This window comes from Panthera onca, chromosome F2 (assembly GCF_046562875.1).
Source record: "Panthera onca isolate mPanOnc1 chromosome F2, mPanOnc1 haplotype 2, whole genome shotgun sequence".
Taxonomy (NCBI): Eukaryota; Metazoa; Chordata; class Mammalia; order Carnivora; family Felidae; genus Panthera; species Panthera onca.
The window spans coordinates 78,757,220-78,780,303 of NC_138356.1; the positions used below are offsets into that span (position 1 = coordinate 78,757,220).

Genomic DNA, 23,084 nt, shown 5'->3' on the forward strand with positions numbered 1-23,084 from the left:
CCTTATTTCAGCAGAGTTTACAGACTGTGATTTAGTTTTTCCTTGATGACTCATTGTCACACTTCTGAAAACATAAGTGATGGCTTATCACTTAGCATCTGATGCCCTCGAAGACCCGTACAGCATGAACATCTCTGAAGTTACAGCATGGATACCCCGTGGTTAACCCCACGGAGCCATGGACATGTTCCACTCAAGGAAGAGTCTCATCCAGCCTCCTCACTTTCCATAGCAGAAGGTCAATCTCACCACCATTTAGTTGACATTGCAGTAGACACACTAGCCTTTAATCAGAATACTGATTAATCACCTACTGGGTGCCAAGTACTATGAGAGATTTGATTTAGCTTAGTTTATTTATTTTTATTTTTTCACTTAATTTTCATTAAAAATTCCTTATGGTGGCGCCTGGGTGGCTCAGTCAGTGAGCGTCCAACTCCTGATTTCATCTCAGGTCCTGATCTCAGAGTTGTGGAATCAAGCTCCACATGGGGCTCTGGGCTGACAGTGTGGAGCCTGCTTAGGATTCTCTCTCTCTCTCTCTCTCTCTCTCTCTCTCTCTCTCTCTGTGCCCCTCCCCTGCTTGTGCAATTGTGCTCGCTCACTCTCTCTCTCCCAAAAATAAATACATAAACATTTAAAAAATCCTTATAGGCTGCCTATTATCATTGTTTTAAAGAAACTAAGGCCACTGCAGATAAAGTAGCACACAATATCCCAGAGAAAAGCTGGAATTATTAGCGGGTTATTGGAAAGAGTATCGTGGAAGCTGCACACCAAAGAACCCCCAAGTGGAGTAAGGAGGCGTTATAGAAAAAGAGGGTTAATGAATTAAAAGAGGAGAGATCACTGGCCAGAGATTTCTATGAAATAAAAAATGGCATTAGTGGAAGAATTCAGCAAGCAAAGCTAAGAGAGAAGGCGATGTTCAACAAATGATTTGGTATATATAACAAGTGTGATGTATGAGTGAAGGTATGGCTGAGTGGAGGGCAGGAAAAGCTATCTAAGCTGAGAAGGTGAAGGCCACGGTGCTACGAGAGTCATTGAGCTGGACTTGGAAGGCATTCAAGATAACAGCAGGACTCAGGGTGGTGAGGAAAACCATGGTCCCGGTACCAGAATGTTCAGTGACTGGAGAGCAGGGTGTGAGCAAAAAGCCAGTGCATGACTGGTTGGGCTGGTAGGTACCTGTGTAGCTGGGACCCTACAGCAATTTGCCCTGACCAATGATGCTTTTAAAAGATGAGCAGCAGGGGCACCTGGGTGGCTCAGTCGGTTAAGCATCTGACTTTGGCTCAGGTCATGATCTCATGGTCTGTGAGTTCGAGGCCCGCATCGGGCTCTGTGCTGACGGCTCAGAGCCTGGAGCCTGCTTCGGATTCTATGTCTCCCTTTCTCTGCCCCTTCCCCGAGCATGCTCTGTCTCTCTCTGTCTCTCAAAGATGAAAAAACGTTAAAAAAAAAAAAAGAGAGAGAGAGAGAGATGAGCAGGAGAAGGTACCGCTAAATCAGGAAGGGAATCCACAGCAGGGTTCTTTGGGTTCCCAGCAGTACAAAGTTCAGGGAGATTTTTTTTTATAGTATGTTTTCGTGACTTCCTTAGGGCACAGACATTCTATGAGGATCACAGAGTGTTATGACTGAATGTCATAAGCCCCAAAGCAGCATCTTTGTCTTAAAGACTCGGGGTGGAGGGCTGTGGAAATATCAGTTAGAATGTAGCGGACGTAAAGAATGCCCCACCTTGACGCCTTCTATCAGGCTGGGACACCCATCCCCCAGCTGCTGTGTTAGCTGTTAACAACCCACCGTTGCTCTGTTCTCCCAAGAATTTTCCTCGGCTGATCCAGGCTGCTTTGCCCAGGAATACCTTGGTGGATATGTTTCCCGGAATCGGATCCATGGAAATGACCTTGCCTCAAGGTGGAAAATGCTGTGGGACCACGTGTGCCCCAGAGCTCCCTGTGTGAGCCGGGAGAGCCGATAGGGCTGCATGGACGTCTCTGCCCATCTTCTTCCCTATCCAGCTCTCCTTTCATCCGAGAGCACCCTTCAATCAAGCACCTGTCCAGGAGCCACTTCAGGCTCTATATTAAGGACGTAGGCGGTAAGTCTACATCTCAGGATCTAAGCTAGGACTATCCCTTGAGGCTAAGTACCCGTCCAGGGTCAGGTGGCTAACACATGTCAGAACCAGGGAAACCAACCGGGCTGGTTTGTCTAGGACTGGGGGTGGGCGTTCCCAGCAGGCAAAATGTGCAGTTTTCAAACCAGAACAGTCAGTCCCAGGAAAAAGGAGACTAGATGGGTCAGGGTAACCCTGAACTGGAAGGCCACCATCGGACCAGGAGTTCTAAATGCGACTTGCATAAGGCCATGGTTATTTGTTTTTAAACGGAAAAGGCGTCATTCCATTATCGAAGATTCCTGGTATTTTTTTTTCTTCTATATGTGCTTTGAGAAATATTGGCCGCAGGCTCACCGAGTGCCAGGAAATGTTCTAAGTGTTTGGTGCAGCTGTAAACACGGTGAGGTCCCTGCAACCACGGAGCTCACCATCTTACAGAGGAGAGAGTCAATAAGAAAGGCAAACAAATACATCTGTAATAATAATGCCAACGCTTATGCAGGGATGAATGCTATGGAGAAAAACACAGCAAGTTCCGTGGCTGGAGACTAGAGGCAGCTGTTTGGCCGCAGTGGTCCAGGAAGACCCCTAAAAGGAAAGTCTTAGACGAGGGTTTGAAGGAGCCATGGAAATGTCAGATGCAGATCTGTCCTAGCCAGCAATGTGGGAACACAGTTGAGAAGCCCTGAAGGCACGAGGAAGCTATCGAGTGTGCATTTGTGTTTTGTGTTTTGTTTTTGCAAGGGCAGTGGGAGACAGAGCTGGTGATAAAAGGACGTCTTCATCTCCTCATTCTATACACCTCCCTTGGGTGATCACTTCGACTCCCATGCTCTCAATTAGCGCCCATGTGCTGATGATTCCCCAAGTCTATACCCAGCCAAGAACTCTATTCTGAGCTTGCCTGATATCTCTAATAGCCGAAAATGTACATAGATGTCCTCAGAGACCTAAAAGTCTATTAATTCAAAACAGAACTCATCATTTCCCCCTCAAGATCTGTTATTTCACCTGCGTCCCCAGGCCAGCGGACAGCAACAAGGCCATTCCATCAGACCAGGTCAGAAGACTGAGTGTCATCCCTGATGCCTCTCCACTGTTAGACACCGTATCCCGGGTGGGCCCATACTTCCTAACATTCTACTGCCTTAATATCTCTCCAGTTTGTTCTCTCTTCCTCCTATTACCTTAACGTTGGCTGCAGCCATCATTGCCTCCATACACCCTGGATTTCCTGCCATCGCTTCCCACCAAGTTTCTATGCTTCCCATCTTATGCCCCTCCAATGCACTCTCTATACTGTAGCCTGAATCCAAAATGCCCATGGGTACCTGTCTTCCCAGGATAAATCCTTTCACTGCTGAACAAAGCTGGAGGCATCACGCTTCCTGATTTCAAATTATACGACGAAGCTGTTGTAATCAAAACAATATGGTACTGACATAAAAACAGACACACGTGCCCATGGAACAGAGTAGAGAGCCCAGAAATAAACCCACACATATATGTTTAACTTATCTTTCACAAGGGTGTCAAGAAGGCACAGTGAGGAAAGAATAGTCTCTTCAATCAATAGTGTTCATGAAACTTGATATTTGCATGAAAAGGGTAAAACTGAACGTTCATCTTACACTATGCACAAAAAGCAAAATGGATTGGACCTACACATACACCCGGAACCGAAAAACTGCTAAAATAATAAATAGGGAAAAAGCTCTGGACACCGGTTTTGGCAATGAGTTTTTTGGATATGGTACTAAAAGTGCAGGCAACCAAAGCAAAAATAAACAAGTGGGATGACATCAAATTAACAGTCATCTGCATCACAAAGGAAACAGTCCACAGAACGGAAAGGCAACCTACAGAAAGGGAGGGTATAGATCTGACAGATGGCTAATATCCAAAATATATATGGGACTCATACAACTCAATAGCAAAAAATACCGAAATAACCCAATCATGGGGCACTGGCTGGCTCAGTCAGTTAAGCATCTGCCTCTTGATTTTAGCTCAGGTCATGATCTCATGGTTCATGAGTTCTGGCCCCACATCAGGCTCTGGGCTGTCAGTTGAGGATTCTCTTTCTCCCTCTCTCTCTGCCCTTCTCTCTCTTTCTCTTTCTATCTCAAAATAAATAAAAATAAACTTAAAAAAACAAAGAACCCAATAAAAAAAATAGGCAGGGGCACCTGGGTGGCTCAGTCAGTTAAGCATCCGACTTTGGCTCAGGTCATGATCTCACAGTTCGTGGGTTTGAGTCCCGCGTTGGGCTCTGTGCTGACAGCTCAGAGCCCGGAGCCTGTTTCAGATTCTGTGTCTCCCTCTCTCTCTGACCCTCCCCTGTTCACACTCTGTCTCTGTCTCAAGAATAAATAAACATTAAAAAAAAATGGGCAAAGGACTTGAATCAATTTATTTTCAAAGAAGGTCCATTTGTATGTCTTCTCGACTGTCTTCAGGGGATACATGAAAAAGTGTCCAACATCACTCATCATCAGGGAAATGCAAGTCAAAACTATAATGAGATATCACTTCACACCTGTTAAAATGACTATTATTTAAAAAAATTAAGGTACGAGTTTGATGAAGAGGTAAAGAAACAGGAACTTTGGAGCATTGTTGGTGGGAAAGTAAATTGGTATAGTCATTATGGAAAACAGCATGAAGGCTTCTCAAAAGATTAAAAATGGAATCACCCTCAGCAATCTCACTTCTCACTATATGCCCAAAGGAATTTAAATCAGGATCTCTAAGATATACCTACACTCACCATAGCATTATTCAGAGTAGCCAAGATACGGAAACAAACTAAATGTCCATCGATGTCTATATAAGTAAAGGATAAGTGGTCTATACATAAAATGGTCTATTACTCAGTCTTAAAAAAAAAAAAATAAGGAAGTCCTGCTATTTGTGACAATATGAATAGACCTGACATCATGCCATGTGAAATAAACCAGGCACAGAAAGACAAATACTATCTGATCTCACTTAAGTGTAGAATCTAAAACGGTCAAACTCACAGAAGCAGAGGGTAGAACGGTGGTTATCAGAGGCTGGGGCTGGTCGAGGCGTACAAAGTGTCAGTTATGCAAGATAAACAAGATTTGGAGATCCAATGCACAGCATGGTGACGACAGCTAACCATACTGTACTGTATACTTGAAATTTGCTAAGTGGTCTCATCACGTCTGATTTTAATTTTACAAGGAGCCTTCTAGCTGCCACGTACAGAGTAGACGGGTGGGGGGGTCAGTTCAGAGCCTGGTGTATTAGTCCAGGTGAGAGATGAAGGGCTGGAACCAGAGTGGTTGCTGTGGGGATAGAAAGAAAGCCCTTAGCGTCACCCATGAGCCCTCCCTCCCCTTGACCCGCACCAATGGTCGAAAGTGGTCCACTGACATCTCTCTGACAAATGATACGTATGTTCATTTATCTGATGCTTCTCCCTCTTTCCCTCCTCAGCGTTCCTTCTTTCACTACTCTCTGTCCATCATGCAGACAGGAAGAGTCATCCCAACTCTCACTGCCTGAATTCAGTCATGTTTTATCTGCCAAGTGTCCTAAGATGCCACCATATTTCTCAGCTGACCCATCTTCTAGAATCCAACATCTACTCTGCAGCTAGAGGGAGAGCGTTCTGCCCAACTCCAAACCTTTCCATGGCTCTGCTGACCTTAAGTTTAGAACACAAGCTCCTTAATGCGGCTCCTGAAACTCTCAGAGATGTAGCCCCTCACTACCTCCCCAGCCTCAAGGGACACCATTCCATTCCTTGTGTTCCAGTCCTGCGCATCTGTTTCATTCCTTTGCTACCTCTTGCTTCCAGGGATTTCCACATCAGTTCCTCCTTCTGATGGCCCTTCCCTCCAGTCTCCCCCGGGCTACATGGGGCAGATCCCTGGCTCCTTCGCAGTTGGCCCTCAGGGCCTGGCATGCCAAGTGGCATGCAGCATTCTACTGATTCAGATCTCCTGTACTGGGCACCCCACAGCGCCTGTCCATCCACACCAGAGGTGGAAAGCCACAGGAAAGGGTGGTGGCCCATGGCATCAGTTTCCTTTGTGGTGCCAGAATCTCCCTCAGGAATCACTCCTGAGGTGGGTACAACTACCTAGAAGTGATTCATGTCTGAGCACAAACACTTCATGCTGCTGAGTACCCAGAGCCCGGGAAGCTCAGCAAATATTAGAGATGTCTACAAATCTCCTCCAGCTCGCCCAGTAAGATCGGGCTTTATCCATACAGTTTCTTGTATTTTGAATGAAGGTGATCTTTCAGCGTGGACTGAGAAGCAGAGCATCTTGCCTGGGGCTGGATAAGAACTGGGCTGGCACAAAGATGGGTGGCATGCACGTCCTAAGTCCCAGGGTCCTCTTGAGGGACACTGGCCTTCTAGACGGGGGAGAATTCTAAAAGAAGGGAAATATGGTGGTTATGGTGAATTAAAATGTAGAGTCTGGACAGGTGATGAGTCTTGACCAAAAGGACAGCCAAGAGCCACAGATGTGGCTTTGGTGAAGAGAAACATAGGCTAGGATATGGAAACACTGAAAAAGTAGAGCCAGATGGAGCCATGGAAATCATCCAGGCCATTTACAGATGAAGAAACTGAGGCCCAGAAACTGAGGTAAGGTACAGAGCGACGGTCCATATGCAGTTAATATCAGAGCTAGAACGAGGGCTCAGTCTGCAAATCTAAATCTTTAGCTTATTCTATTCCCCCATGGTATCTTGCATGAAAAACACAGCTCTGGGTATATTAGTATTCTCTCTCTCTCTCTCTCTCTCTCTCTCTCTCTCCTTCTCCCTCTCCCTCTCTCCCTCCCTTTCTCTCTCTGTAAGAAAGGTAGGCAAAATACAAGGAGGAAATGCATCAGGGGCATTTCAAAAAATTCTGAAACCTTCTATTATTGGCAATTATATCTATCATTTGAAAATTACAGATATCATGGCACTTCCCTTACTGTACATCTTCTCGATCCATCTTGAAAGGTAGCCGTTATTATAATGCTATGCAGATATGGCAAAGGGCTGATGGGGACAAAATGACTTACTGAAGGTCACACAGAGCTCACAAGTGGAAGAGCCAGAATTTCCAGCCCATCTTGTCTGGTGCTATGTAATCAGACATAGAGATTTTGCTCATTTCCCAGAACAACAACAACAACAAAATTTAAGGAAGATAAATAATGTATTGAGTATAGTATTTTATAGTTTATCAACTGCTTTTACTGCACACCTATCCATTCACTCCAAACTCTCAGCATCCCTGTTAGATGGGTAATATCATCCTCATTTTACAAGTGAGGAAACTGAGGCATGAGGAGATCAAGTGTCCTACGTCTGGGTCCCTTAGAACCAGATTCAAATCTAGCCTTTCTTGATCCAGTCTATGTCCTTTTCCATAATACTAGAAATCAAGGAAAGAAATTGAAAGGAGACAAATACATTTTGAGTTTAAAATATTCCATCAGATGTTTTCAGCAAATGTTATATGAAGGCCATTCAACACTAGATTACAGTTATTCTAAAGTACCCACTTGAAAAAAAAATGAGCATTTTAAGGCAAAATATGTGTTTCTGTTCTCCTTCACTGTGCTTCAGTGGGTTGACCCTAATAATGCACAACAACCCAGCAAGAATCCTTCAGGCTTGCTGCACATACTGAGACGGGGAGAATGTGGCCGGGGCAGCCTTGGTGCAAGCCTCTTCCTGTACATGTGGTCATGTTGAAGGTAAGGCTCCTTCACTTACTCAACTGCTCACCGGGGCAGTTGTATGCCAGGTGCTGGGGCCCCAACCATGGTAGAACAAGGCAAGGTTCCCACCCTCAGGAAGCATGAACTCTAGAGACAGCAGACATATGGGCAAGCAATGACAATGTGACACAGCACAGGCTGACAGAGAGCAGGCCCAAAGTGCCGTGGGGGCGCAGAGAAGAGAGCAGGAAGGCTTCCCATCAGGAGGGGCATTGGAATTGGGTCGCAGAGGGAAGACGAAGTGGGAAATGGTCATTCCAGGCAGAGAGGCCAGCATGACCAGAAGGAGGGGTTTAAAAGAGCAGAGAATGGTAGAAGGCAGTCCTGGCTCCTTCCAGAAAATTATGGTTCCCTCACCGATGACATCAAGCAGAAAGCGTTCAGTCAAATTGGACAAACATTCGGTAAATATGTGCCATTATGGAGCAGAGTTGTGTGAAGGTTAAATCTTGCCCACGAGGAGCTCTGCCCAACGTATCCATCTAACCAGCATTTAAATGAATCCCTACTATGTGCAAATCCCTGTTTACACTGTGGGAACGCTTCGTCCAACTCTGAGGTGAGCAGACCTCGGTGTTCCCAAACGAGCGTGCTGCACTGGATGGCAAAGCTCTTGACTTTCAACATTTGTAAACAGGGATCACATGCTGTGCTGACCCTGATAAAACCCTCTTTGTATCTCCCTGAGTGTATCCTGGACCACACTACAGCATTTCAACTGTGAGTCACTGACCAATATTTCTACCCCCATTTCACGTTTAATGATTTGCTGATCTGAACAAGGGAGTTTCTTCAGAAGATGATGATGATCCTTTTTATTTGCATGGCATGTTAGGTTTCGAAAAGCCTTTCTCCACCCATCCCTTCCATCACCCCACTCAATGGTCACAAGAGCCTGGCAAGGTGCAAGAATTTAGTATCCCCATTCTACAGATGAGAGAGAGGAGCATCTCAAGGTCACACAGCGAGCATATGGTGGAATGAGAGCTCAAAACCATGTCTTCTGACTCCAGATCTTGTCCTCTTTTCTCTACACCTTACCATCTGCCTGGAATACAATAATACCCTCCTCATTACGACATGAATCCCAGCTGAAATGCTGGTCAAATCACATCCCCTCAGGCAACATAACTACAGCATAAATTAAAAGCCCAATTAAAGAACATGGCCTTTTAACTGGGACTTACCACCGTCCCCTGAGGCTAGGATAAAAAGAGAAAGCCCTACAAAAGTCAGTGGCTGTCCATCCTGGAAATTACCCAGAGACCCACTTACCCATATGCAAGAGCCTGTAGATCCAAATTATTCACCTAACTTTATCTCCCTTCTCTATGTTCTTCTGGGGTCCTGGCCCCCACGGAACTGGGTCTGGAATCTTTGCCCAAACCTCTGCCCCTCTCTCTAGCCCGCACATGTGGTTAACAGTCCATCCCTCCATGTGGACAGGTGCTTCTCAGCTCTGGCACATCTCTTAATAGCAGGAGCATCAGAACCTGAAGAAAAACCAATGCTTCCCTAGTTCAAATAGAGAACTGAAGCGAAATTCTCTGTCTCCGAGTGGGATAGTCTGCCAATGGCTAGAGCCCTGGGTGGCCAAGGGGACAAAGAGTGTTATTATCCTCGATGTCAGCTTTGTTTTGCTGACAATAGTGGGGTGGGTGGAGGTGGGGGATAGAAATGAGGTGAGGAGGCAGGGAGGGGGCATTTTGATTGCTCACTTATAATTTTCTATCTAGTCCCCCCCCCCTCCACCCCCAACAGTCAAAGGCAATAACATGATGAACTCCAGGGATACCCCTGGGTCCCAAAACAATAATAGTTACTACTTCCCTTGTCCAAATGTCCCCTCCGGTTGCTGGGCTTGAAGGCGACTTTACAGATCAGGAGCTGGTGTGCGCTCTGGTCCCTTTCCATGTCATAGCCGAGCTGCAGTGCCCCCCCCACCCCCCACACCCCTGTCCCCAGCCAAGCCACAGGGAGAAGAGGTCTCTGGGTCAGCCCGGATCACAGAGCATCGCTACCACTGCCCGCTTCACCCCAACACCGGCTTCTCCCGAACCTGCCCCGGGGGCGGGGGGAGGGGGGGCGGTTCACGGGCTCAGAGGACCTGCCTGCACCAGGGTCTGGATGTGCTCCCTCAGCCTCCGTGTGGGACTTCCGCGGGGACCCCCTCACTGACCCAGCGGATCTCCCCGCCTGTCACCCCACATCTCCCCTCCTGCCCTCTCAGACCTGCCCAGATGTGCCTGGAGACCAGAGGACGGTCCGACCGAGGGGGAGACCGAAGGAGACAAACCACATTTCGCGGCGGAATCCCTGTTAAGTAACAGAAAGCCATCCAACTAGCGACCACGCTTCCAGAAACGTCACTGCCACCGAGGAGAGAGTTTGCAGCCGCCGACCCCGAGCGCGCTCACCTACCTGTCTCCCGCTGCAGGGCTCCCCTCGGCTCCGGGCCGCGCCGGCTCGCTCCCTGCCGGCTCTCCGCAGCGGCGGTGGGCGCTCCGCGGGGTCCGGGCGGCCGCGAGCTGGGTCTCCGGTGCCCGCGGCGAGGCTGCCTGGAGGAGGAGCGAGCGCTGCTGCCCGCGCCGCCGCCGCGGTGCTGATGCGGTTGCTATGGTTATGGAACTCCGCAGCTGCCCCCTCGCGGCGCAACAGCTGCCCGGCCGCGGCCCTCCGGGCAGCCCCGCGAGCCGGCCCGGGCGGCGAGGCTGGGCACCGGGCCGGGGCCGGCCGCCACCACTGCGGAGGAGGACGCGGCGCGGCTGCGCTGGCGCCCGGCGGCTCGGCTCTCCGCGGCGCCCGCGCTCCCGCCCCGCCCCCGCCCGCTCGCCCCCGACCCCGCGCCCCGCCCCGGGCCCGTGCGCGCGAGCCGGCGCCGGGCTCGCCGCCCGCCGGCCTGTGGGGGGCGCCCGCCTCGCCGCCCGCCCCCGCCGCCCGCGGGCCCGAGCATGCTCAGTGAGCGCTCGGGAGGCGCCCTCCCGCGTGGCCGGGCCCTTCCCGGAACCCCCGGGGGGGAGGGGGGGGTCGCCCGTTCCACGGGGAGGAGCGGTCCCGGGGGAGCGGCCCGGGAGGGGCTAGAGCCCCGAGCGAGTTCTGCCTCCCACCGCCCCAGGTCAGCGGGGCCATCGACCCACCGACGAGCCCAGGGGTGCTGCCCACCTGCGCCCTGCTGGACGTCGGGGGTTCAGACCTCCGTGAGACGTGGCCCCCGGGGCCGGAGGAGGAGGAGGAGGAGGAGGAGGAGGAGGAGGAGGAGGAGGAGTGGCAGGAGGAGGATTGGACCAGCTGCCATGTACCGAGCACCCCTCGCCAGGTGCTGCACACCCGGAGGCCCCCAGTTCTCGCCCGCCCTGTTAGGAAGGCCTCGTGGCCCTCGCCTTGTACACAGGAGGCACCGGCCCCCGACGGGGGGACAGGGCGCAGTCCCGCAGAGTGGGCTGCGCCGGCTCACGTCCCAGCAGGGACCACAGCTTGTAAACCCAGCAGCCGCGGTGACTCGCGGCTCCTCCCGTTGCGGGGTGGAGGGCGGTAATGCCTGCAAGACGGGACAAAATGCCTGCAAGAAGGGACAAGAGGAAGCAGGGGAAAGTGAAGTCTGGGGACGCTCCGTCCAGAAGGAGAGGACCCGAGCGTGCGAAGGCCTGGAGGCAAGCCAGCCAGCACCGGTTTTTATCCACACTAGCGATCCAGGACAGCGGGAGCAGAGCCGGCCAGGGGAGGTTCGGGGCTGCACGTCAGGGGCCTTGAGAGCCAAGTGAGGGGGCTGGAATTCGACCCTAATGACCACAGGGAGCCATTGAAGGAGCTTAAGCAGGAGAAAGGCTGGGTCCCCAGTTTGGGAAAGTCACCCTTGGTTGAAGAGCGTGCGTGAGGGTGAGGTGGGTATCGCCGAGAGGGCCCTGCCGCCCTGGCCAGAGGCCAGAGGGCCTTCAGAGGAAGGCCGCCTTCTGTCTGCCTTGCGTGTCCTTCCCGCAGCACCCACCCGAGCCTTGGACAACATATGTGCTCAGCAAACATTTGCCGAATGGCAAATAAGTGAATATTTATCTCTCTCCAAGGAGAATATGGATTCTTTTCTCTCAGGATTTTTTTGCCTTTAAAATGTGATCAAAATAATGTGCCATTTATTTTGCCATAAACATTGCATTGTTATGCAGCCTTATTTTTGAATGTGAGCACAAGTCCCCGGCGTTTCGCTCTGCGTTTGCTGGTCCCCAGCAGCGCAGATATGCCTGCAGCACAAGGTTGGCTTGTAGCCTGATGTGTTTCAATTGCCCCAATAAAAGATCTCCAGGATATATTATTATTACACGAAAAAGCAAAGTGTGGAACAGTGTTTGTAATAAGAAAACTCTTGGGAAAGAAGCGGGGGGGGGGGGGGGGGGGGTGGAGACACAAATGCCTATTTGAATTTGCTTGTTTGGGCATAAAAATACGTCAGAAGTGGGGCGCCTGGGTGGCTCAGTCGGTTAAGTGTCCGACTTCGGCTCAGGTCATGATCTCGTGGTTCACGAGTTCGAGCCCCGCGTCGGGCTCTGTGCTGACAGCGCGGAGCCTGGAGCCTGCTTCCGATTCTGTGTCTCCCTCTCTCTGACCCTCCCCCCATTCATGCTCTGTCTCTCTCTGTCTCAAAAATAAATAAACGTTAAAAAAAATACATCAGAAGGTTATGTAAGAAATGTGTAAAGTAGACCTTATTAGCTGTGGGGCTGGGGTGGGTGGAGAACCCCGTGGACAAAGTCTGGGTGAGAGAAAGACTTTCAATTGTGCTTTTATGAAACTTAAATTTTTGAACCAAAAATAAATTACACACATGCATGATGTGTTACCATCTGTATCAAGAAGCTTAATGAACCTGGAGAGGACTTCAGATGCAGTGTGCAACATGTCCCAAACGGACGTGTCCCCAGGCCCACTCCTCCCACTGCCCCAATTCCTATTGGGCACAATAGTATGATGACTTATTACCATTACGCCTGGCTCTTCAGTCCTGCTATGCTCATGGACTGGAGGTGAGGAGAGAGGAGGGCACAGAGACAGGATATGAGGTTTCCAGAAGCCCACGGTCACCAGTGCCAGGACTAGGGCGCTGTAAGGATGTTAGCTATGTGTCAGGCCCCAGGGTCTTCCCCATGATGGCAGTGATGGTGGCCATGGGCCATGGTGGCCAACATGACACCCATCATTGGAGTGATGCCCTCTGGACCCAGAGAGTCCCTCACCAGTGCCCCCCTCATGGACAAGCTCCGTGCAATGCCTCACTCCAAACTGGTACAATCTCAGACCCACAGTGTGAGGCTCTCGGCAACTAGGGGGCCACTGGAGGTTTGGAAGGGAAATCCCCATGGCACGCCCAGGAAATAGCCCTCCACTGCCGTCCCCCTCCCTCTCAGGGAACGACCCACCAGCCAGAAACGAGCCAGAAACTCAACGTCATCCTGGGCTCCCTGGTCCCCTGTCTCATTCTCTCTACCCACCTCATCTCCCACACATCTAATTAAATACCAACTTCTGTCAATTCCGCCCCGTAAATAGCTCTCAGAGTCATCTATAACAGGACTCTGGGACAGTTTTGTGTTTGTTTTTTTTTTAATCTTCTTCAACAGGACTCTGTGAGTGATGGTGTCTAAGGAAATGGGTAGAATCTCAGTCTTATGTTCTGAGATGAGCAGCGGCAGATCGGACTCGAGGACAGGGATGCTGGGACAGACGCAGTGCCTGATGTAAGCCCAGGCTTCCGGTGCAGCCGGAAGGTGACCCCCCATTTGAAAGAGCTGAGCATTGAGACAGACAGCTAAGAAGCATGGGATCCTTCTGGCCGAGTTTGATTCTATAGGATTGAGGTTGCTCTCCCTCACAGGGGCTGGAGCCCATTCAGGATGAGTAAAGAATCACAACAGAGGGACCAGCATTTTCTCTGTCTTAGAAGACAGGTTTTGAATGGTGACATCCTGTGGTAACAAGAAGCAACTGTCACGAAATACTCATCAGACTCAGGGAGCTCCACAGGACTGGAGTATGTTGGAGTAACCTCCCACGGGGACTGTGTAAGCCCCCACTGTTTTACAACAACTTGAGAGGAGAGAGATCCCCAAGAGAGGGAAACTTCGCTTCCTGCCAGTAGAACACAGACGGGGGCAGCTTGCCTGGCCTTGAAATCTGGCTCTGCTATTCCCTTGCTGTGTACCCTTTACAATACAGCTTAAGCTAATTGTATCTCAAGGTCCCCTTCCGGAAAACAAGGATGATAACACAATACATGTCACAGATTTACTATGAAGAGTAAATGGATTAAAACCTAACACCGGACCTCTTGTGGAGTAGGGGCTATGTATGCATATCCCTGAGCTGTTACTTTTTAAATGTTGGAACAAGTTGATGAAATGGAGGAGGTGCTTGAGATGCTGGATTATCCATCACACTTTCTGTCCACCCCTGTGCCACCACCTTGGCCTGGGACCACCCAATTTCTTATCTGAAATACCACAGTTGTCTCCCAACTGATCCCCCTAATTCCGATGTCCCCAGTAACCCGTCTGCCACACACATCCTACTGATGTTTTTTTTCTTTTTAGAGTAAGAGAGAGAGCAAGCTTGAGTGGGGGGGAGACAGAATCTTTTTTTTTTTTTAATTTTTTTTAAACATTTATTTGGTTTTGAGAGAGAGGGAGAGAGACAGAGTGTGAGCGGGGGAGGGGCAGAGAGAGAGAGAGAGACAGAGAGAGAGAGAGACAGAATCCGAAGAGCGGTCAGCACAGAGCCTGAACCCACCAACTGTGAGATCATAACCTGAGCCAAAGTCAGATGCTCAACCAACTGAGCCACCCAAGCACCCCCAGAGAGAGAATCTTAAGCTGACTCCATGCTCAGCGTGGAGCCCGACACAGGGCTCAATCTCACGACCCTAGGATCCTGACCTCAACAGAAATCAAGAGTTGGGCGCTCAACGGCCTGAGCCACCCAGGAGCCCCCATCCTATTGATCTTTTAAAAATTAACTTTGTGGGTGTCCAACTGGCTCAGTCAGAAGAGCATATGACTCTTGATCTCAGGGTTGTGAGTTCAAGCCCCACGTTGGGTGTAGAGATTACTTAAATAAATGAATAATTTTTTAAAAAATGTAACTCTGGTGCTATCACTGACTCTGAAGACTGTTGAGGAGTGACTCCAGACTTTCAGAATAAGCTCTAAGCTTCGTGGCCTACCATTCCTAGCCAGCTGACATCTGATTCCTGCTCTGTTTGGTCCAGCAGTACGAAACCGCCGGTACTTTCCAGAAAGCCCCAAGCTGTCTGGCACATCTGCGAATTCCTGCTCATGCTTCAAACCTGTGTCTACATATTCCTCCCCTCATGGAACCTTCCCAGATCTACCTTAACATTCATACCTCCTCCACTGAGCCTCTGACACACACTTGGATAATGCCCTCAGAGCCTCGTCGTATAATTACTTATATAAAAATGTATTTCCCACGCTAGACTGAGGACTCTGAAGGAAATTTACAGAAGAGCCTGAGTCTTTTTATCTTTCTTTACCCAACCCCTGTCATACTATCTGGAATATATAGATGGTGCTCACTACACTTTAAAACTTTACTTGAATAGATTTTGATGTGATTTTCCTCTCGTGTATTTGTCTTGCCCTGCCCACCAAAAAGCAGAAGTTTGCTTTAACCATCTTTGCACTTGTGACAGGTACTTGGTTACCGCGTTCAATTTGACCAACTGAGGTCAGTTTGGTTGGCACAGGGGTGAGCAGGGGCATCGGGGGGAGGCTGACTCTGTTACACCTTTGTGATAGGTCTTGGAGGGAGATACTTTAGCAGCACATGAGCACATCAGCCCAGGCCTTCACATTTTTGTTTCATCACATCCTGCTCTTGTTGCTTTATTTGCAGCTCGTGCAACGGTGAGAGCGGCAGACGCACAACTGAGCTCTTACAGCTCTTTCACACTTCATAGAGTGGCTCATTTCATCTTTACATCAACCCGACAAGAGCCCTCTTGGGAGGAGCCGGAGGCCAGGTGGCAGACCTTGACTAAAAGACACAGCTATAAGGGGCCAAGCCTAGATGTGAACGGTCAGTCCCTGCTCTTGGCCACTAGGAAATACTACTGTTCAGTAACATGGCTTATGTTATCTGTGGGGCTTATGTTTTCACATTATATAAGGATCTCACTATCATCATCTAATACGATGTTTCTCGGCCTCGGCTTTATTGACATTTGGGACCAGATGATTCGTCATGAGGGCTTCCCTATGCTTTGTAGAATGTTCAACAGCATCCCTGTCCCTTCCCACTAAATGCCAGATGGGCAGGTGGCAGGTTGGATAACAGGGGGACTTACTTGCAAGGCTTGTCTTGGCCAAAAGACCAGGGGATCTCTGTCCCCAGCCACCAGGATCTTCAGAGTTTATAGAGAAGCTCTAAGAGGGTCATTCACTACGTCTTCCAAGGTTGGCAACACCACATTATTTCTCAAGGCCTTGAAAATGGCTTCCCGGTAGAAACAGGGTAGAAGATACATTCTCAGCACAGGGGAGGGGGACAGGCCTCCGACTGCCTGGGGCCAGCTCTCGGGTCAACCTGGGGTCACCTCCTCCCCATGACCTCCTCCAGCCTACTCTGAGGACTTGTAAGGAACGTCTGTATAATGAGTGGCTGATGCAGTTCTGGGTGCAGGATTTATGTTTACTTATCACACTTAATGAGGCTCATTACTTTACTGCTGAGAAAAGCTAGAATCACTACCGAGAAAAGAAGTTAGTTGGTAACAAATAAATCATTTGCGTTTCTAGAACATCGGCAACTTTGAAAAAAAAAGGGGGGGGGGGATCATAGAGTGGAGAGTGAGCTTAATGACACCCTTACTAAGTTGGACAATAATGACACCACTCTTCGTCGCAAGAAAGGATATCCCTACATATATAAAATTAATCTCCATCATTTTAAGTTGGTGAGCCATTAAATTAAATGACTACACTAGTACTTTGGGGACAAATTCTCCTTTTTGTAAAGGACACAGCCTTGGGAGTTGGCCAGGGTGTTCTCACTTGTCTTAGTCGAAGAGTTTGGGACTTCAGTATCGCTCGTGTCTGCAGAAACTCCAGGCCCCGTTCCAGCAAGACCTTCCCTTGGCGAATGATAAAGGAGAAGAATTTATCTTGAGCACATTCTATCCCTTTTTCTCAGAGACTCATTTCCTCCTCTGTGTAATAGGATGTGAACGCTGCCCCTGTGGGATCTTCTAAGACATTCAGTAACCAGTGTGCACAGGTGCCCAGCACAGACCCGGCCCCTACCGGGCACCCAGTACCCCTTAGACCCATTCCTGCCAGACTCCTACAGTCTTCTGTTGGCTCCTTAGACACGAGTGACTGGTGGCTCACCTTCCTTCTCATTTCTGTTAGGGGATATTTATAAAAGGCTCAGTGACCAGGTGATAACCTGCTTAGAATAATATAGTCAGGGAGCCACAAACCTTGCTTCTAATACCAACTCTGCAAGTAGGTAGCTCTGTGACCTTGGGAAAACCAGTCTGACTCTCTGAGCCTCAGTCTTCTCCTCTCTGTAATGGACAAGATTTCCAAGAAAACCACAAAGACCTCCTCTGATGTGGGCAGTTCATGGGCCACCAGACCTGCATCCCATCCCCTCCTTGCCTTTGCTGCCTTGATGAAAAAGGGCAAGTTCAACATGAAACTCAGCTCAATATATGACTCTTATGTGATCCCAGTGTTTTCTCCCTCGATTGAGTGTAGTTCTTATTTGTTTTAAGGGGTTTTTTTTCATATTAAGCAGATAAAAATATATACATATATATATTATGCATGTACATAAGGTGGGAACACACATGTTCATTAAAAGATAATAATTTGAAGTGGGTGTAGCCAATCCAGTTAAGGAAAAGAACATTACTCATACCGTATGTCCTTTCCTGACCCCAATCCCAATCCCGTGCCCTTGCTTTCCCCCACCAGATGTTATTCTGAATTCTGTGTAGTAAGTCCCATGCTTTCTCTACATGTTACTACCTATATAGCTCTTAAAGGGCATGATGTAGTTATTTTAGTTACAGGAATGAAGTTATACGTATTCTGAGACCTGTTTTTCCTCCTTCACAGGCTTCTGAGAGTCAATCATATTGGCCCAGGTAGCTGAATTCATATGTCCTCATTGCTACATAAGACTTTCTTTAAGGACAGGTTTCCACTAAGGGATGAAGACATTGTACTGCTGAGGGACACTTGGGTCATTTCCCCTGTGTATGTGTGTGTGCACTCTTTCCAATAAGGATGTTATGAATATTCAGATAAACAGGAATATTCACGAACATTCAGGTGCATCTCCTGGTATACCCCTGCCAGTTTTTCTCTATATTTAAGACAGTTGCTGAGTTACAGAGTCCAATTAACTGAGTCGTAGCACCTTGTTTTCCAAAGTGAGCGCATCATTTTATGCTTATATCAGCAGGGAACACTCGTTCCCACGGCGGCCCATCTTTTCAACACCTGGTAAGGTCAGGCTGTGATTTTGCCAATCGGATGGATCTGGAAATGGCATCTCCTTCAGAACTGGGTTTAATTTGCACATTTCTGATGACTGATGATGTTCAGATCTTTATAGATGCTTACTGACCATTTGTCTAAAATACTTGTTATTTGGGGGTGCCCATGTGGCTCAGTTAAGCCTCTGACTCTTGATTTCAGCTCAGGTCATGACCTCACGGTGTGTGAGTTGAGCCCCACATTGGACTCTGTGCTGACAGCATGGAGCCTGCTTGGGAATTCTCTCTCCTTCTCTCTCTCTGCTCCTCTGCAGGTCTCTCGTTTGTGCTCTCTCTCTATCTCTCTCTCTCCCTGTCTCAAAAATAAGCATTAAAACAAATTTTAATTAAAAAATAAATTAATTAAATGCTTGTAATTTGCTGATTATTATTATTGGATCATTTATCTTTTTCTTAACGGGTTTGTAGGAATTCTTATGACATCAGCAGCTCTCACAACCTGTGGTTCTTGCCTATCTATCCACATTCCATAGTGTTACTCATGCCCAATTTACCCTTTTTTCTTTATCTTTGCTCTTTTTTGACCCTCTCTGGGCACACTCTTCGCTCTTGAGGCCATTAAAACCCTCTGCTATACTATTAATTCTTAAATGGTATGTCTTTGGTTTTTACATTTAAGCTTTCCATCCACTTACCTAGCCCTGTTCCTCATCTAGCCCCTGTCCCCACCCTACCCCCATAGTAATCTGCCAGGCCAACTCCGTGGTGCATGAACTTGCATCTGCAGGGGGATTGGCTCTGGGAAGTCCACATACACCATTGATATAGTTTTCTTTCCCTCTTAACAAGACTATGCAACCCTTTATAATACTGCAGTTTTGCACTGAACTTTTGATCTAGTAGGAATGTTGGGCGCCTGATTCTTCTTCAGGAATGTAGCAACTATTCATGACAACACAGACTGTAGGGGTCCGGAAGAAATGGGACCAAAATTTCTTTCTTCATTTAAAGTTTAGGTGTTGTTAAGTTTCATAATGAGGCCATTTAGTTGTTTTTTTTTTTTTTTTTTTGGAATTGCATTAAATCCACAGAGCAATTTGGAGTAACCGACGTATTTATGAAAACAACTATACATTTATGTTAGTCTTCTATTGCAATAAAACTTTATAATTTCTTATTAAGTCACTTGAATATTTTGTTAGATTTAGACCTAGGTACCATTTGTGTGTCTGTTACTAATTTATCTACTTTTTAAAAATTTTTCTTTTAGAGAAAGAGAGAGAGACCTGGGGAAGGATGGAGAGTGAGAGAGAGAGAATCTTAAGCAAGGTCCATGTCTAGCACAGACCCCAATGCAGGACTCAGTCCTACAACTCTGGGATCATAACCTGAACTGAAATCAAGAATTGGATGCTCAAATGACTAAGACACTCAGGTGCCCCTCTCTGTTTCTGAGTTAAATTTATCCCTTTAAAAACCCCATTTTCTCACTATCAGTAGACAGAAATGCAAGACTGTAGTCTTGTTTTTTATTGGCCAGATATCTCTATTCTCTTACCAATTCTAATAATTTGTCTATATATTCTTTTAGTTTCTTATGTAGAAAGTTGTGTAGGGGTGCCTGGGTGGTTCAGTCAGTTAAACATCAGACTTCGACTCAGGTCATGATCTCACAATTTGAGTTTGAGCCCCACATCGGGTTCTGTGCTGACAGCTCAGAGCCTGGAGTTGCCTTCAGATTCTGTGTCTCCCTCTCTCTGCCCCTCCCCTGCTCGTGCTCTTCCTCTCTCTGTCTCTATCTCTCTCTGTCAAATAAATAAACATTAAAAAAAATTTTTTTAAAGAAAGTCATGTAACCTGTGAATAATTATAGTTATGATTCTTCCTTTTCCTGTTTTTTTTTTAATTTTTTTTAACGTTCATTTATTTTTGAGACAGAGAGAGACAGTGCATGAACGGGGGAGGGGCAGAGAGAGCGGGAGACACAGAATCCAAAGCAGGCTCCAGGCTCTGAGCCATCAGCCCAGAGCCCGGTGCGGGGCTCAAACTCACAGACCGCAAGATTGTGACCTGAGTTGAAGTCGGACGCTTAACCGACTGAGCCACCCAGGCGCCCCCCTTTTCCTGTTTTATACAGTTATTCCTCTTTCCTGGCAAGGCTCTCCTGCAGAACATAGGCCACAGGAATGACTGTGAGAAGTCTTGCCTTAACCTTTTTTTAAAGAGACTGCTTTTGAACCATTCAGTATTGCATACTTCCTTCCATTATTTTCTGTGTAACTCATAAGTTACCGGTTTACTGGAGTTCTCTTCTACTCTTGTATTATTCAACTTTAAAAATAATAAATGGTAATTGAAATGTTAGGAAATATTCTTTTCTCTGTTAAGATAAAGATGTAATTTTTCTTTTCACTTCTGTTAATAGAGTAGGTTGCCTTAATGTGCTCCATAATATTGATGTAAATTTGCATTCCTGGAATAAACCCCAATAGGTCACAATGTACCATCTGTTTGCATATACTGTCCTCTTCAGACAGCCAATGTTTTACTTAAATTGTCTCATTGTGCTCATTAATAAGATTTCAATAAGATTTTCCTTTATTTGGCTGTAGACCTTGTTTGGCTGTAGAATCAAGGTTATACGACCGTTTTAAAGTCAATTGTGCCACGGAATATTATTCCACCATTAAAAGAAATGAAATCTTGCTGTTTGCAACCACATGGATGGAGCTGGGGTCTAATGCTAAGTAAAAAAAGTCGGTCAGAGAAAGACAAGTACCATATGCTCTCACTCACATGTGGAATTTAAGAAATAAAACAAATGAGCAAGTAGAAAAAAAGAAAAAGAAAAAGAGAGAAAGACAAGCCAAGAAGCAGACTCTAAACTATAGAAAACAAACAGGGTCACCAGGGGGAAGGGAGGTGGGAGGATAAGGGAAACAGGTAATGGGGATTGGAGAGTATACTTACCATGATGAAAGAATATAAAAAGGAAAAGGGAACCTCATAAACTAATAAAGTAAGGTGTAGCATCTCCCATCTTTACTTCCTTGAAATACTTTATATAATATGAACCATAGTCTGTTTCTTGAACATTTAACTGGACTATAAAATCATTGGGGGAAGAGTGTTCATTGGGAAAGGGAAGCATAGAATTGCTAACAGAGCCCCAAAGATGGAGGAGGGATTGTTTTCAAGATTGAGCCTGTCTATAAACTGAGAGGAAGGAACCGTAAAGGGGGGACTGCAGAGACAGGAGAGAAGGGGAGGGAAGGAGAGGAGGTTCCTGCAGGGGTGAGAGGAGGAGGTTGCACTGCCTGGTGGGGGCTAGACGGACCTGTGGTGACAGCTCTGTTTTCAGAGGCAGGATACGAGACGGTGGCATGTGTTGCGAGATGATGGAGAGCTGAAGCAGAAGAAACTGTTTCCTGATGGGCTGTCTCTTCTTTGGGAAGTAGAAAGCAGGCTCGCCTGCCCGGAGAGGAAGGGTTGGAATTAAGGCTTGAGGAAAACAGAAAACGTGGATCTGAGGAGGAGAAGGAAAATAGGGCTGGTTTGATGTGCTGGAATAGAAGCAGGTCACTGGACTGCGCTTGGGTTCCAAGGGAAGGTAGCAGGAACGGAGAAGCTCAGGGGTCTACGAAGTAGGGTGATTGCCTGATGGTGGATGAAGAGATAGGTCACGACAGACTGGAAGGGAGTGACAGAGCTCGGAACTGGAGAGATCTGTGAAGCTCAAGTATAAATATTTGTAGGAAAGGGAGGGAGGGAGGGAGCTGAAAACACACCTGTGACCAGAAAGAACAGGTGTGGGGGTGTGTGGGGCTGGGTCAAGGTTAGGCTCAGTCCTGGTGACATCACGGGCAAGGACATGAGGAGACCCGGAAGTGAGAGGCTCTAACCTTCCGTCCCACGTGGTGTGACGCACATTATGCAATTTAATCCTCACCTCAGGACGATGACACAGGTCCCAATATTCTCCCCAACTTACAGATGAATCGCTGATGCTTGGATAGGTGGAACGCCACGTTCAGCAAGGACGTTCCTCAGGCGGGATTTGAATCTAGGTCTTTCTGATCCCAAAGTCGTTACATGTCATCAGTACCCAGCGCTGCCAGGGAGACCGCCAAGTTGAGGAGTCACTCCCAGGACATGGAATCCACCCCCTACCCCAGGACTTTGGGGGAGAGAGAGCTTGCAGCCGGCACGTGCCACAGTGAGAAGTGGGGCGTGGAAAACACAGATGCCGCGGATTCAAGAATTCCTGGGGCTGTGTCTTCTCATGGGTCCATGTAAGGTGGATTCTTTGAAAATGGGCGTTCCTGCAGGTTTGTGGTATATATGGACACTGTAATACTTGCAGTCACAGAGGTCATCTCATCTGGCACATTGCACGTGCACAAGGGGAGCCTTCCTTCTTTGTCCCTTGTCTCCATCCCTGCAAAAAACAGGCCTCCTGCTCCTGATTCTTGATATATTTATCCAATATTGGCGAAAACTGAGTGAGGGATTTTACCGTTAGCACCCTTTTTGATCCCCATGGCTACCTGTGAGTTAGATACCATCATCCCCAGCTTACATGAAGCAAAACTTAAGCACAGAGATGAAGAGATCTGGCGAGGAACAAATATCCCAGGCAACTGCCGTGACCTTCTCTTGATGTTCTCCCCAAAGCCTCCTG

General features: G+C 47.8%; 1 protein-coding gene across 1 annotated transcript in view; it reads right to left on the bottom strand.

The window, feature by feature from the left end:
- The window catches only part of FAM135B (family with sequence similarity 135 member B), a 279,288-nt gene extending 268,581 nt beyond the window's left edge, over positions 1–10,707 (bottom strand). The window contains exon 1 of the mRNA XM_078441884.2: positions 10,315–10,707. The gene's annotated coding sequence lies outside the window, so the exon portion shown is untranslated. The remainder of the gene's footprint in view (positions 1–10,314) is intronic.
- Positions 10,708–23,084: the final 12,377 nt, after the last annotated feature.